This window comes from Gavia stellata, chromosome 1, assembly GCF_030936135.1.
Source record: "Gavia stellata isolate bGavSte3 chromosome 1, bGavSte3.hap2, whole genome shotgun sequence".
Lineage (NCBI taxonomy): Eukaryota > Metazoa > Chordata > Aves > Gaviiformes > Gaviidae > Gavia > Gavia stellata.
Window position 1 is genome coordinate 3717670 of NC_082594.1, and position 14365 is coordinate 3732034.

The following is a 14365-nucleotide window of genomic DNA, read 5'->3' on the forward strand; positions in this document are numbered from 1 at the left end:
TTGCCTGGACGCATTCCTGTGCAATCTGCTCTGGGTGACCCTGCTCTGGCGGGGGGGTTGGACTAGGTGATCTCCGGAGGTCCCTTCCAACCCCTGTCATTCTGTGATTCTGTGATTCTGTGAGCACCAAGAGGTGTCCTGGTGCCCTGAGAGCAAACACAAATGAGAAGGTGGAGCCATGGAAAGGGTATTAGGCTGAACACTCTCATCTACCTGGATACAATCATGCCAGACCAACATCAAGAGCATAGCTTGCAAGACAAAAAAGCCATCAACCCTGAGCCAATGCCAGATGATGAAATAGAAAGGACTAGATGGCAGCAACAGTACCTTCCATTCTTTTAGCAGCGTATGTCCCAGAACCGTTAGAGATCACCCCATGCCTAAAGAAAAGAGGAAGTATCAAAGGATTGGTCAAAAATAATGCACGTTACTGCCACCAGTGAAACTATAAAGACATACATTACAGGGCAGTGGGAAAATCACAATGGAGGTAATTGTTGTCTGATTAACGTAAATTACATAGGAAGCAATGGGTTGAAAATGCTAAAGTGTGAGAGAGAGTTAGATCAAATGTCTGTGCTCTGACTGCGGGTAGCAAAAAGAGTGAGGATGGTGATTAAAGGTGCTTTTGAGGAGATTTGTTTTGATTTTGAGAGAAGTGCTATAGAAGGTAAAATCAGACACGTTCCAGCTAAAAGCATTGTCACTACAATTGCTCTGTGGAACAGTAAGAGCAGGGAGAAAGTTAAGTAAGGGCTTCAAGTCAGAAGGCTGCACAGAGTAACCATCAACGTTTCTAATGTTTCATCATCTTCCCATACAGTGCAGTAATAACCCAAGCTGAGATGGATCTCATGACAATGGGTGTTATACCATTAAGATCCTTATCTTATGCAAATGACACCAAGCAATTGGCAGACACATCAGAATTGGTGATGATGGTCTTCACACATAGTAAAAATACTTTTGTTAACACAAACTTCCAATAAACACTGAAGTGGCTGCTGCAGGAGTAGGGGCAGCAGTTGGATCTCCTGCCTTCAGTGGAGTAGGTATCAAAGAGAAGAAACCACGGCTGGTTTTGGGCCAAAGCAGATGCAAAGCAGAACAATTTTAAGATTAATGAAGAAGCAAGGGGAGAAGACTCAGGTCAGGAGAAGAGGAGAACCAAGGAGCAAACTGCAACAGCTGAAAGATGGTGGAGGTAAGACAGAAAGCAAAGAAATGGCAGAAGACCAAAGAAATACATTCAAGCTGATCAGCGTGGCTCAGTCAAGAAGTCATCAACCACAGCAATTATGCACCTCAGCTCCTACGAGTGACCTGGGTTATTGGGTGGGAGTGGACAGCAAGAAGGGACTAAACCCCAGCGTATATAACGACCCAGAGAAGTCTCTGTCTGCTCCACCCATCCTTTGGCACTTGCTTACCTGTGCTGTCTACAAGAGCAATGTTAACACTTTTCCAGGCATTCAGGAAAATCCACCTTATAAAAAATAATTTTTCATGCATCATTCTGATTGGACCCTATCTGTGTGAACCCTGAGGAGATAACCCATATTCACACCCTCCTAGGAGCTGCAGTGCCAAGGCTCCAGCTATCACTTAATAAAGCTTGCAAAGTGCCAGTATAGCTAATTTTTCTCATTACTGATGCCAGGAAATGACACATGGGTGGGAAGAAACCCCAGACTGTCCCAGCCACGGCTTACCCACACCAGGAGGAAGAATAAGACAGAACCCTTTGCCATCAGACTCGGGAGCTGCCTCCTGTGATAGCAGGGGCTATGGCCTTTTAAAATGAGAAAAAAGCAATTTACAATCAGGGAGTCATCAGAAAATGGGCCTCCAAGAAGCTGCAGTTCATCTGAGGCCTTTCAACCTCATCACACTGTTCAAACGACAAAAAGAACAGAGAAACAAAGGGGACACCCCTCCTACTGGGACGGTCTCACCACAGAAGTCAGAGCTTCTCACTCCTAAGAAATCTGTGTGTTTAGCCTATTTTTCTACAAAATCAGGTTTTTGCATCACTTCTCCTCTCTGCCTTCTCCCCTCCATGTGCTGTTGGCCAACAGAGGGGCTTGAGGGTAATTACATTTCCTTAGGCCTAGGAAGAGCAGGCTTCCCCTGGGAAGCCCACATCTCAGCTATTTACTCATTCACCCACAGTAATGTCTAAAACCGTAAACAATTGGGACAATAGAGTCTGACAGCCTCACCAAAACACTCAGTGGGAGGAGGTTATAGTCAGAGATAGCAGAAAATCTTTCAGGGGAAAAACTATTCAGAAGAAAAGATAATCTGCTGAGAGAGCCAGCTCTGTTGGAAATACAGCCTCATTACAGCTTGCACACACAAACATATTTTTACATTAGCAGGAATAATATGCACAAGCCCCACCAGTCTGGCAAACAGACATTTCAGGTGTTTATACATCGCACTGATTCCCATGAACGTGCCTCCCAGTAAAACAGAGCTGCCTTATCTTCCTCGGTTTTCTATCGCAGGATAACTCAGGTGCCTTCATCACTCCATAAGAAGATGCAGCTTTTCTCTCCCACGGAGCCCACTCTTCGCCGTGTAGCTCCCTGGCATGCTCTGAGTCATCAGTGTGCTTCAGAGGAAACCACGGGGCTCAAGGTTTGGGATTTGGGTGGGAAGTGAGTGCCTGGACAGCTTTGCTGCAGGCGGGAGGGCAAAGTAAAAGTAAAAGGGGGTAAAGGAGGGAGAGGAAACCCACCAAATAGATATGTTTTTGCCCACAGGTATGAAATATGATACTCCTCAAAGAATTAGCAAAAACTTCTGGGTCATTATATCTATGCCTTGCTAGCTCTATCTCACAACTTAAGAGAGAAAACATCGCATTTCCAGCTATAATACATTTCGACCCCATCATATCCAATTGTTCATGTTCCAGAGGCAGCTTTCAGTTTAACTAGCTCTTTTCCATCTGCAGTGTTTACATCCCCATACATTTAGGTAAAGCAACTGTATCTTCATTCAGCTTCTATTTGGCAAGGCAAGGCCAAGCAAGGCTCGTAAACATCCTTCAACCTTCATGTTTACTTCTTAAGGGGGAGAGGATGAATAAAAGGAGTGCCCCACCAAGCTCAGCGCTCAGAGGGGAAACAAGAGGACCTTTGTTTGCTGCACAGCATTATGGAACCAGCACCTTATTGCTGGACCTCTTTAGGTCACAGAATCACAGAATCACTAAGGTTGGAAAAGACCTGTAAGGTCATCAAGTCCAATCATTAACCCAACACCACCATGTCCACTAAACCATGTCCCACAGTGCCTCGTCCACACGTTCCTTGAACACCTCCAGGGATGGTGACTCCACCACCTCCCTGGGCAGCCTCTCCCAGTGTTTCACCACTCTCTCAGGAAAGACATTTTTCCTAATATCCAGCCTGAACCTCCCCTGGTGTGACTTGAGGCCATTTCCTCTTGTCCTGTCACTTGTCACTTGGGAGAAGAGACCAACACCCACCTCACCACAACCCCCTTTCAGGTAATTGTAGAGAGTGATAAGGTCTCCCCCTCAGCCTCCTCTTCTCCAGACTGAACATCCCCAGTTCCCTCAGCTGCTCCTCATCAGACTTGTGCTCCAGACCCCTCACCAGCTTCGTCGCCCTTCTCTGGACATGCTCCAGCACCTCAATGTCCTTCTTGTAGTGAGGTGCCCCTGGCCAAGGTTGATGTGAAGTCATGTTGATGTCAGGGACTTCAGGAGGTCCCTTTCCCTCTCTGTGTCCTCTTCCCAGCTAAAGCTGTGTGTGCCCGTCCCCACTGAGATATAAGGTCTTTGCAGAAGGCACCGTCTCTTACTAATCCAGCTATTGTCTCAGCCAAGGCTTCTGGTGCTCTTATCTCTTGCAGTAGAAATAGTCCTGAGCACTTGTTGCCCCCAAGGGAGGAGACGGGCTGTGTTAGCAGCTAATACCACCCCACATATCCTTCTGTGATGGAGAAGACCAGCTTCTGCCTCTACTATAAAATCTTGAGCTTTCTCTGCAGCTAACTCTTCGTGAGATGACGTAAATCTTATAAGAATTGCTGACAACTGTTTGCTTGTTTTATTATGACCCCATCCTTGGGTTCGCAAGCCTTCTGGGTATTGATGGGCCTGTATTTTGGAATATGAACAAACGGCCAGTGGATCAATGTTCACTGGTGCAAACTTGCTGAGATAAAATATTGGCTTCATTTGTTAAAGTTTAATGACTGACCTACCTGACAAAGCCAAGAATGCAATAACTCCCATTTCTCTAGGCATGTTTAGCTATTGGGTAATTACATTTTAAGCTCAACGAACATTGTGTCTTTCAAAACATTTTCTTGCCACTGAGTTAAAAATACATGTAATTAAACCCCAGAGAAACGCATCACAGATTTACGGTCCGTGCGAAGCTGGTTTGAATGACAACCCACCAGGCTTCGTGGCGCCAGCGGTTCAGCGGATGAGCGTGGCAGCTGCCCTCAAGGAGATGCAAACCCATGAAGTCAGTGTACGTACGTCCTTTGGGGAACTCGGCAATGAGGGAAGACTGCAGCCTAAATAGAGGAGCTATTAAAGCAGGAAAAGATGCATATGTCATCTTGTCTGTGATACATACCATGCTCGGTTACCATAGCAATGGACATTATAGGTAGCTTCAGAGGAGGGAGTGATTAGCAGACGGATAAGGGAGAAGACTGTGCTGTACCCTCTGCAGTCAGAGTATTTTCACTAAGATTACAAGAAACAGGATCTAGATATTAGGCAGTAGGTGTTTTCGTTCTTGTCCTAATCTAACTTTAAAAGTATCAGCAACAAGGGCATCCCTTGCTTACCTCGGCAGGCAGTTTCACCAGATAAAAGATTTTCCCGGTATTCGGCCTCCTGTTGTCTTTATTTCCCACTATATGGTGCTTAATCTTCCCAAGTGACAAGCAAAAGCACCCCAAGTCAATGTTTTCGTTTGAAATTGTGCTGCTCAAAGGCTAACTTTATCGAGTAACAATTTTGTGCTTTGGGCTAAAACCTTGCTTCCAAGGCTTCCGTGCATGGGTGAATTTTATCTTTCAAATTAAAAGAAGGAAAAAAACTTTCATTACCATTTCATCTTAGACGGAGAAAAACAGAAGAATGGAAAAAAATGCTGCCTTTTATTGGGACTGGAGTTATTTTGCTCTCCTAGCCTGGTTCCTGAACAAAATGACGCCCATGTGGTCATTTTGCCTAGCCATCAACCAGCAACACTTTTAAGCTTGTTGGCCAGTATCACTCCACTTTCAGAAAAGGATGTTTGCCACTCTGTGGGGGTATGAAGTTCCTACAAGTTTCATTAATATCAGCAACCAGGAAAAGGAGAATTAAATGCAAATTTAAAAAATTTAAATTTTTAGATTTTTAGATTTTAAAAAATTTAAGAATCTCTGTTAATGGGCCCACTAATGGAAAGGCAATTCCTGACTCATCCTGCAAGGCGGCAGGCAACTGATCAGTCAGCAAAAGCCTACTGGTCCACCTCAGGGCCCTACCAGCAATAATGTAGGTTGCCCTTTCCTGACCAAAATGGTAGTGGACACTGGGAAGAACTGGGAGTACTGCAGGATGCAAATGTGCAGGGGACTAGGAAACCAGGCTTCATTGTTTAGGGAGCAAGAAAAGTGTGTCAACAGCTTTCTCCAACAACAGCATTTAAAAAATAGCTAAATATCATCTATTGTTTCCTTTTTTTCCACAACGCATGTCGCTGCAGGGCTTGTTTCACCAACGTACTTGTCCCCACACATTTAACAAAAGCCACAGGTGTTTAGTGAAACTCATAATCCTCTGCAGAAGGGAAATCAATAGAGCTTTAGCAAATGCAAAATGTTGAATGAGTGTTTAAGAGCTTTCTGGGATAAAAGTTGGATATAACTTTGGAGTTTTGGATCAAAGACCTCCAGAGGTCCTTCCCAACCTAAATTATTCTTTGAGTTTGCATCTTGAGAGCTGTCCTTGTAGTCTGCATGCACTGGGTACAGTTCTTACCTCGTTAGTTCTCACCTTGTCAGTGTAAATGAGTCTTATCTTCCAGACCGTCCTCCAAGAGGATTTTCAAGTCTCTGATTGTCTGGATAAAGGGCCTCATCCCATGCTTCAGTATCTTTTTTGGGATGAGATGACCAAAGTAGCCTGCAGCATCCAAGTAGGGCGCTGGCTCCCTGAATGCACCATGCAGACTCTTTCAGTATGGATTGACGGGGTAAATATGGACTGCACTGGTTTTGATTTTCAAAGATTTCCACCTTCTCAAAGGGATTCTGATTCCATGCAGTTTGTGTGGGAAATAGAGATGAAGAAACCTCTGAGGATTTGAGGATCCAAAGACATGGAACTGAGTGGAAGTCCCAACACGGCGTTAGAAAGATGCCAGCACCCCTTCAATCTACAGACTGATCTGCTGATGCCAACGGGAAGCTGTTCAAACAAAACTGAGAAGAAAAAAAAATAAAAATCCCCGTGCTTTACTTCCTTCCTTGTGTGACCTTATGAACCATGATGACTCCAGGTAGCATTCAACACAGCTAAGGATGTGACCTTTCACGAACAGAATGAACTCAATCTACAAATACCATTGCAGAAACGGATCTTGGAAGTGTGACAGGGTTTTCCCACCCATTGGTCCCAGGGCTTAACCATGAATGACAGCAGAAAGAGCTTAGGACACATTGATTTCATCCAAATAATTTAAATATTTATTAACTCAAGAGCTAAATACTGACTGATGTCAGAGGGAAGTCAATATCTGCAATGAGAGACTCAACATACACAGAAAGGAAACAGTACAGTGAGCAGCTTGCTGGGAAACAACCACCCACTTGCCAGGAGCAGGTAATACAGCCAGATGGACGAAAGCCCACGCTTCCCTTGAGCAGGCTATTTAGGTTCCGCAATACCTGAAAAGTAGATGCTTGGCCCCAGTGTGGTGATAAAACTATCATAAGTGCCCAGGCCTCCTGCGCTGTCCGTGGAGAGAAGGAATCTAGGAGTGATTCAGTGGAGCTGAATGAGACCCTGCTTCCCTCCCTCGCTGGATGGGACCTAGGCGATCCCCTCGAAGACTCAGTGTTCCCGCATGATAGTCTGTGAGCCAGGCTACTGCACAGCAAGAGGAGGGAGCTGCCCTCCCTGCTGCTGAATTTTGGTCAAAATGCAGGAAAGAAGGCCTCCTCAGCCCAAGGGAGATGAAATCCATAGATCCCACTAGCCAAAACAGTGTCAAATCCACCAGGCTATGGAGCAATTGGGGTGAGGGGACAGCAGGGACAGGGGATAAACAGTGAAGAAGGGGCTCTCCTCTGTCCCTCTTCCTCAAGCTGGATCACCAGGCACTGAGGAGAGCAAAATTCATGTGGCCAGACAAGAATCACAGAATCACACAGAATCACTAAGGTTGGAAAAGACCTGTAAGATCATCAAGTCCAACCATCAACCCAAAACCACCATGTCCACTAAACCATGTCCCGCAGTGCCACGTCCACACGTTCCTTGAACACCTCGAATGAGCAAGAGAAATCTTGACTCTTGCCTACAGACAAGGGGCTTCCACCAGGAAGAGCTGGGTTCTGTCTCCTTCCCCAAATATTCTTTGTGTATTTTTCCCACTGGCCCTCAATCAAGAAAGATATAATCAGCACTGTGAGGAAAGAGGTGACGCAGTTTTCCGTTCAAGTCCATTGGTCAACACAGACCAAGTGAGTTGACTGCAGTCAATCACTGATGAGTGGACTTCCATCCATGAGACACGGTCCAGTGACAAAGGGCGCGCGGATGGACCTACAGAACAACCTGTATTTTTGACCAAGGCTGTGTGCAGTAGAGTGCAATGTGTTTCAAAGAAAGAGTTCCCCTGAATGCCATGGGCACAGCTGCAGGTGGGGTTTTTTTCAGTCTTGCTTGTTACAGGAGTTCAAAAAATCTCTACTTCTAGTTCTGACTTACTACAGCATTCCCACAAGGTTGGGAAACATGCCCAGAGCAGATAGACCTACCTCTTTCACATTTTCCCAGTGGGAACTGCTGCTGGTGGTTTGCTAATATCGCAGGCGGCTTCTTTTCTAACTTCTTGCAATAACTAAACTCTTCCAGAAGTAATCGTGCTGTCTGCTGCTGTGGGTGCTTCCTTCTGAGAAATCCCATCAAATGCAATTGAGCTTGGACAACTTCCTAAGACATCTGCTCTATCTCAACCACAAAGGAGAGAGCTCATGAGCAATCTCTTGCACAGCAGAAAGGGAAGGCTCCTTCCCCTGCAGCAATACCCAGGGAGGAGGACACGTGGGGCAGAAGATCAGAGCTGGGGATTGCAAGGCACCCATCCGGCTTTGTCATTTTTTCCAACAGTTTGGTGCATGAGAAATCTCCTTTCCTGGGATTGCATAAGAAGAGGAAGGGAAATGAGATCTTAGGGAGGGACTCAAACATCCCAGGGCAAAACTCCAACACTAGCTCTTCTTATTAATCCAGCTTATGTCATCCTCATTCACTCTAACTCCTTTTGCCTGATATGTGTCTATTAGAACTTACTCAGGAGAAACTCAGAGTGACTCCGATAACTTTCCTTTGGCTTAAGAGTTGTCTGGATTTTAACAAGCCAAACCAGGCATGATGTTATCAGGTGTTGAGAAACAAGGAAACTGAGCTGGTGTCTTCTGGGAACAGAAGGACAGAAGAAGGCTCAGCATGGCCCTGGAGGAACCGAGCTGGGAGAAGACGTCTTACGGTCCCCAGGCCTGTTAGGGTCTCTGCAGCAGCAGTATAGGAGGGTTATTTGGAGCGATGCTGTTCAGACCCCCAAGGCCAGAGAGAAAACTGAAGATGCACCTGTGCTGGTGCAGAGCTGAGCTGGAGAAATGGGCCATAAATGCAGACCAAACCGTTACGCCTGGAGACAGCAAGAGAGGAAAGAAGCAGGGCTGAGGGACAGCACAGAGATCTGGCTCTCAGCTTTCAATGTTTCAGTGTGGTGCTGGCAAAATTATATTGTATCTAGACCTTAAAATCAGTGTGAAATGGAGCAATTTTAGCAGAACCGCCCTCATCTACTTTTCCAAAGCAAAAAAGGAGGGTAGCCCATGGCTACAGCAGTTCCTAAAACCCCAAGTGAGGTCCTAGCATCATTTGGTGCTGCATGACCTCAAGCAAATCCCTTTCTATTTCCATTTTTCATCCTACCCTCGTGCATTTAGGCAGGCTGGCTTTGCTTGTGAAGGTTCAGCCCATGGGACCACACAGCTCTGGGAAAACCCTGTTTTATCTTTAAGAAAACATGCTCCCATGTGGCAAAGAAATAGAAATAGTAATGGTGGGAAACGTGACCTTAAGACCAAATGTCCTCCAAAAATGACCTTGGTGTTAGGATAATTAACTGGGTTTGATCTGCCGGAGGGACCAGCCAACTATGGACTGTCCAGCCAAGGCACTTTGCAATGGAGGGTTTCACGGTACAGAGACGTGGGCCGTGACAACAGGAGGTATCACTTTGTCATCCATCTCTGCGGGGCACGGACTGAGCACCAGGAGGAGGACACTTCCAGGAGAAGAGCAGATCTCAGCGGGAGACAGTTGCGGGATCTAAGAAGAAGAGATGGACAAACAGCCCAGCTAATTTTGTGTTAGCATCACACCAGGGCTAATCCCTAGCCTCAGATCACCCAGAATTAAATCGTCAGCCCTCTCTCCGGCATGATTTTGGCCAACTCCATCAAACCGAGGAAATTTTATTAAAATCTCCCTCCGCATTAGAAGTTCAAGCCAGAACACCTCTCAGGTGATTATTTTTTCATCTGAGCAACAGAATTTCTGAGTACACACTTTTCCCACATCCATCTAGCAGCAGCTATCGCAAAGCACGCTCATTTTAGGCTTCAAATAAAGAAAACAAAATTTAAAGATCTTTCTTCAGCAAAATTCAGAGGTTTTAAGCCGGGTTCCTGTTTTTCAGTTCTTCCTTGCAAATCACCAGACCTGGCAGTGCTGACCACTGGACTTGATCTCAGCTAGAGAGTTTAATTCCCAATTCCTCCAGCTTGAAACTGGTGTTTTGCTTTACTGCGGCCAACTTTGACATGGCAAAGGCCTAGCACGAGGCACGGAAAAACGAACGAAATGGAAAATTAAAAAAAAAAGCTTCCAGCTTAGCAACTTCCCCTACCCAGAGCTATAAAAATGAACAGTGCAAAAAGCTGGGTGAACGGATCCTTACAGATCATGTCTGGAGATACCACCTCCACCTTTACGTGGAAAATCACAAGCCACATTAAGGGGTTCTCCCAGGGTTTTCCCCGAAAAGCACTTAGCTCAGCTGAGTCCTGAGCACAGATTTCCTCTGTCTGGCTCCCTGGGGCTGCTCGTCCCCCGCCTTGGCAGAGCTCTCAAGGCTGATGGTGATTCCCGAAAAGCAGCTCCCGAGACGTGAGCGCAGAGTGTGCACGTAACCCAGATAAGCCACGCTTGGAAATTCGGAGGGTGGAGAGGAACCGCTGCAATCTCCTGATGCCCCCGGTATCTCCTGCCTGGAGCCCCAGCCCCTCTGATCAGAGCTGTGCTCGCTGGAGGGGGGGTCACCCCCCAAATCTTCAGGCAGGTGGTGGAGTGATGTGCTCGGAGAAAGCAGCTGAGCGGAGCAAAAAACTGCCTTTTCGCCACCTTTTCATCACGAAGAGATGCTAAACGCAGATCTCAGCAACGCGCTTGCCTGAGGGTCACGGTCTGAGCAGACTTTGATGGTCGGTATCGGGCATGGGGCGTATTTCAAAGCACCAGCACTACTCAAAGTAAACCCGGGGAGCCTGGTCGTGCCTCCTGAACCTCAACTTTTTAAGAAACAAGCAACCGCGCAGCTTGGGACCTGGCACGGGTCTGTCACAGGCCGCTGACCATGGCTAGCACGAGGGGTGCGGCGTGGGAAGCAGCAGCCAACCGCAGGATGAGTCCCCTGTGACTCACGGACCCTTGAGGTCCCTTTTCCCTTGTCCAGTGTCACAGCACCATGGCACTAGGTAGGGTCCTGTTTCTTTTTCCAGCACCAGCGTCACGACTCAAGCCACCACTGGGCCACGACACTCAATAGTCAAGAAATTCTGGTGCGGGGCTGCTTTTTCACAGCCTCCTTGGAGAAGCCCCAGAGACTGCCCACCCTACAGCAACGGGGTCCAGATCCTACAGCGATGGGGTCCAGATCCTACAGCCATGGGGTCCAGATCCTACAGCAACGGGGTCCAGATCCTACAGCAATGGTGTCCAGGCTCTCTGGTCCCCAAACTGTGGATTACTACCTGCTCTTTTTTGTTATTTTCTCCTATTTCAGGGGTTGCACCATACAATTTATTAGCCCCGGTCTCCTGCAGCAGCTGGGAGTGGGTCTGGGTGCCGAAACAGGAGCAGCGCACCCCAAGCCAACATCCACAGGCCAAGTCCCCCCCAAATTGGGAATCTGAGTTTACAGCACTGGGATGGCATTGCTCACACCTCGGTGCTGCCTTCTTCAACTCAGCACCCCGGGGTGCCGGAGCTGACTGTGTCCCTATAGGCCTGGAAAACGGGGTGCAGGTGGTTTTCAGGGCTAGGACCCACTCTTGCAAATACAGCCCTGCGGAGGTGGAAACAGGGCTGTGCTGCAACTCAGGAGTGATCCCCAAGAAAGCAAAGGGACGACAAGGGATTTTACCGAGCGGGGATGCAGAGCAGCAGGGAGTGCGTGTGTGCAAAATCGGCTTGACACCCCCCTTTTTCCCCCGTAAGGGGGGTCTGCTAGCTCAGGAGTGGCACAGCCGAGCGCAAGTCCTGCCTCCTCCCTCCTCCTCCTCCTCCTCCTCCTCCTCCCAGATGTTCCCTTGTGTGCAGCCATCTGTTGAGCTCCCTCCTCCCTCCTCCTGCGGGGAAGGGGGCAGCCCGCTTGCCCGGCCAGCTGCACTCCTTGGACAAGGAGGAGGAGGAGGAGGAGGAGGAGGAGGAGGAGGAGGAGGAGGAAGGGGACACCCGGCCCCAAGCCTTGCTGCTGCCGGCTCCCGCTCCCCGCCGTGGGAACCGGCGCTGCGCGGCCGCCCCGCCGTGGGAACCGGCCGGGCGGGGGGAACCCACCCCGGCCCCGGTGAGTGCCTCCCCGCCGCCCCCCTCCCCTCCCCGGGCTCGCCCCCAAGTTTTGGGGAGGGGGGGAACTCGCTGCATGGGGAGGGGGGGGGGTGCTGAGCCCTCCCTGCCGCCTCCCCGGGGAGCTGGGGATGCGCAGGACCAGCCCTGGGGGTGTCTGCTGGGGAGCTCCCCCCCCCCCCCCATCTCCGAGTGGGGAAACTTTTTTGGTGTGATGAGTTTGCCTCGCGTGGGGGCTCAGCGGCCGGTGGGGACATCGGCTTCAAAACACCTCGGGTGCGGTGGAGGGGGGAGGACAGAGATCTTGGGTGGAGGTAGATTACTTTTTCCCTACCTCCGGCTTTCCCCAGGAGGGGAATTTTGGGGTGCAGCGGGTGCGTACAAGCCCCGGCGGGGTGAAGCGTCTCCAGCCGGGATCTCTTCCCCTTTCCTTCCCCCCCCCGCCCCGGTGCAATGGTGGTTTGCAGAGTGCTCGGGATTGCCACGGCTGCAAAGTAATCCGAGCAGCAGCTGGAGGCTCCGCACCGCCTCCCGTGCCCGGTTTCGGGGCTTTGATTTCACACAGGGCTCCCTGTCCGTCCCCCCCCCCCCCCCCGGCCCTCCCCTCCCTCCCAGCGCGGCGGTCGGGGAGAGGAGAGAGGCTTTTTGCTCGGGTTCTTGGTGCTGGGAGGCTCGCGGGGTTTCACAGCTCAGCCAAGGTAAGGGGAGAAAGGGGAAGGGGGGGTAAAGCTTAGAGGGGGTCGCCTGGATGGGGTGAAGAAGCTGGAAGGTGCAGAGGGGGGTCCTCTCCCCCGGTTTGCAGAGATAAAGGCAGGGCAAAGCTCCCTGCCTGGGAATTTCCCATGCCTGTAAGTGGATTAAGCTGGAGGGGAAGGTGTGTTGGGGGGGGGGTGGGGAAGGGAGAGGAAGCAGACCAGGATTTATTTGTTCTTTTATTGCAAAAAAAAAAAAAGAAAAAAAACCACCACCAAAAAAAAAAAGCTGCTGGTTGTGACTTTCGAAGCAGGAGGTCAGAAAGCACGGGGTTCCCCTGATAACGCACACGCCCTGTAAACTTTTAAGCAGTTCCATGGAAACTTGTTATTAATGCTGCAGTCATTAAAAAGCTCAGCCCACGGCAGATTTATTAGCCCAGTAAACCACAACACGTGCCAGCTCACTGGAAACAAAAGGGTCCGTCAACTTTACTCCTCTGCTTGGAATTTGGGAAGGTTGGGAGGAGAGCGGCGAGGATGGAGCTGGTGGCTTCTGTCGTGGGGAAGTGGCATCGCCTCCGTTAACCGACGCTCTCCATCGCGGTTAGCTAACGTAATTCGGTGGCAGCGAAGGCGTTCGAGCGAAGGCGTTCGAGCACGGGTGTAACGAGAGCACGGCGAGCCCTGCCGAGCTCACGGCGTTCATCGCGGCAGCTGGGAGAGGAGCCTCCGGTCTCCTGAGTCGAAAGATTTCCCCGGGTGTCTGCCATGATAAATCAGCTGCCGTTAGCCTGAATAACCGCATTCACTGAAGTTACAGTAGGAAACTTGTCTGGGTGGACACTGTGCCATTGCTCTGCAGAGAGCAGCCGGTGCTGATCGCTGGCGTTGCGCTGAAATATTGCATTGATCGCCGCTCCGAAGCTCGCCTGGCAGCGCGCGGGGCTTTATTGCAGCGGGAGAGAGCAGAGCGAATACCGGGAGAGAGCAGAGCGAATACCGGGAGAGAGCAGAGCAGATACCAGGAGAAGAGGCGCTGTGGAAAGGCAGGGTTAGACCAACGCCTCGCAACGATCTCTCCGGGAATAAGGAGCACGCTGGATGTGTTAGATGCTGAAAGGACCGGAGGGAGCCTGGTATGTCCCTGGGAGAATTTGCAGTCTAAACTTGGCTGGCTGCTCGCCGTCGGCAGCCGGGCACTGCAAAGGCGAAGTGGGTTAGCGTCTGCCATCGTGCTGGCACGGGGCACGGCTCGTGTCCCTTCTCGACCCACGGGAGCCAGTCCCTGTCCCGGCGAGGACACGGGAGGTGCTCGCTCACACGAGGGTTATTAAGGGCCCAGCGAGGCCCTGACCTGTGCTCAGCCGTCACCCGTCTCCGCTCGGACGCGGGGTCCCTCTCCGGAGGTGGTGGGTGCGCGGGGTGAGCGATGCTCAGGTCCGGGGTGGGCAGGAGGTTGGGTGGCAGCACCCAGACGGGTTTTCCCTTGCGGCATCCCGGAGCGGGCGTGCTGCGGGGGGACGCTGCTGGTTTGTGA